The sequence below is a fragment of the Nicotiana attenuata genome, unplaced genomic scaffold (genome assembly GCF_001879085.1).
Source record: "Nicotiana attenuata strain UT unplaced genomic scaffold, NIATTr2, whole genome shotgun sequence".
NCBI classification, from domain to species: domain Eukaryota; kingdom Viridiplantae; phylum Streptophyta; class Magnoliopsida; order Solanales; family Solanaceae; genus Nicotiana; species Nicotiana attenuata.
The window spans coordinates 220591-222708 of NW_017670846.1; positions in this window are offsets into that span (position 1 = coordinate 220591).

The following is a 2118-nucleotide window of genomic DNA, read 5'->3' on the forward strand; positions in this document are numbered from 1 at the left end:
GCTTTACCTCAACACATTTACGGAAACGATCCTAACCTCCAAACTTATCTAGCAAGGATGACAGCTAGATACCTCACATAAGCTAGCTATCCATTAACTTCACCTTCAATAATTTCCACCGGAATGATACACAAAGGATCTCCAACTACCTTCGTAGACATGGACATGTGAATACACAAAATATATGGGGGACAACTATGGGGAAACTTCAAACTCCTAGTGGGCCTAATGTGAACTACACTTATTCCACCTTCATTATCAATTCACATAACATGTTTAGAGGGAAAATATTGAGAATAACCTATTTACATTCCTAAACTCTAAATCTCTACGCGAACACCCACGCTAAACTTTTGATGACCTTCAACAATTACTCTAAGATGTGCTATCATACACTGACCATAAAATTACCGATCTAATATATGAGATCACACGGGGATGGTCCCCATTTGACATGTTTGGACCTTCAATACCCAATGGATTTAATACAATGAGGGACAACAAAGTTCAAGATTAGGCTGGAGTTATCCAGGAATTCATTAATGCGCTGAGCAGAATACTTTCTGAGGTTATATGCTAAGGGACATGAAAATTACTGCTAACAATATTGACATGGTTAATCGTTGTGATGAGATTAATTATTAGACAAATGAGGCATATTGGTAACTAGTACATTGGCAATAGGAATCATTAAGGAGGAATATTCAAGTACGTGACCCAGTCGTCTCCTGGAGTGTAGGGAAAATCCGTTTATCAAGAATGAGAATACTATGTCACCTTGAATGCGATATGGGTTTCAAAATACATGAAATTGAATTACACTCTTATCATTAACTGACACAAGGAATCTATGCCACAAGCCCATGAGGATGAAAAGAAGTTGAACACTTATGAGATTATCATATTTCAAACAGCTTAAGCCTTACTGATAATTGATCCTATATGAGAGAACGAAAGATACGACAACTTGTCTTCTAAATCAATATGCTCATGATATGTGCAAAAATCTGAAGGCATCTAATCTCAACCATTCACGAGTAAAACCACATAGCTAGGACATCCAAATGTCGGGACGAAATCATGTATTGGTTAGAGGGGTTCTAATGGTTAACATGATGCTCCGGGGAGAATGACAAATGACACTCCTATCCACCCAGGGAGGTGGAATACCAAGGGTAGCAAAACTCCCCTCACATGACAATGACATAGCCAATTATTCTAGAAGTCGAGTGAGCAGAAGGCCACGTAACCAATCAAATCCGACCCGTTTAAGACTTTTTGAAAAGGGGACGCACTTTGGTTTGAAATCAAGGCAATATAAGCTTGAACTTAGGAGAAATCATTACTTTTGGAACCCATGAGACAAGCCCACGTAGCCTTAGAAAATCATTAACAATGGCGAGAAAGTACTTAATCATTACGAGTTGATATAGAACAACGCCTCAAAGTTCCCACATGGATAAGTTTGAAAGAATGAGACGTCTTAGTGCATTTACCGGGGAGAAGTAACCTAGGTTATCTAGTCACAGGGACAAGCAGAGCAGATAAATGAAAAGAAAGTGAGAGAGCCTATGGAAGTAACCTTTACATTGTAACCACTAGGAAGGATGGTAATATAAAGGGATTACGAGAAGCTAAATTTCTGAAAGAAGATCTCTGTATGAAGTCACGTGATGTATAGCTCCAGAATTCAAAAATCCAATTATGTTTGGCAACTTTACTTCATAATGAAGCACTATAACACACTTCTACACAACCAGCTATTACAAGCCACATTGGGAGATGCTATAAGACTTGACTGAGAGAAAGGCTTTGACATATGAATGTGTTACTAGGTGTATTTGTCCTTGGTCAACCCAAAACCAAAATGCGAGAGTTAGACTGATAAGAAGATCGTTGGACTAGCATATGTGTATATAATCCATTATCGAAAGGAGATAATTCAATCTCAGCAATTGCGGCATGCTATCAACCCTTGATGAACTTGAAGTGAGGTGGGAACCCAATGAGATAGTATAAAATAATCATGGAAGGTTTGCAGATGTTCATAATGAGTTCTCCATGGATTTTGACTTGAGAAATACCCAGATGCTAATGAAAGACAGAAAAAAGGAGAAA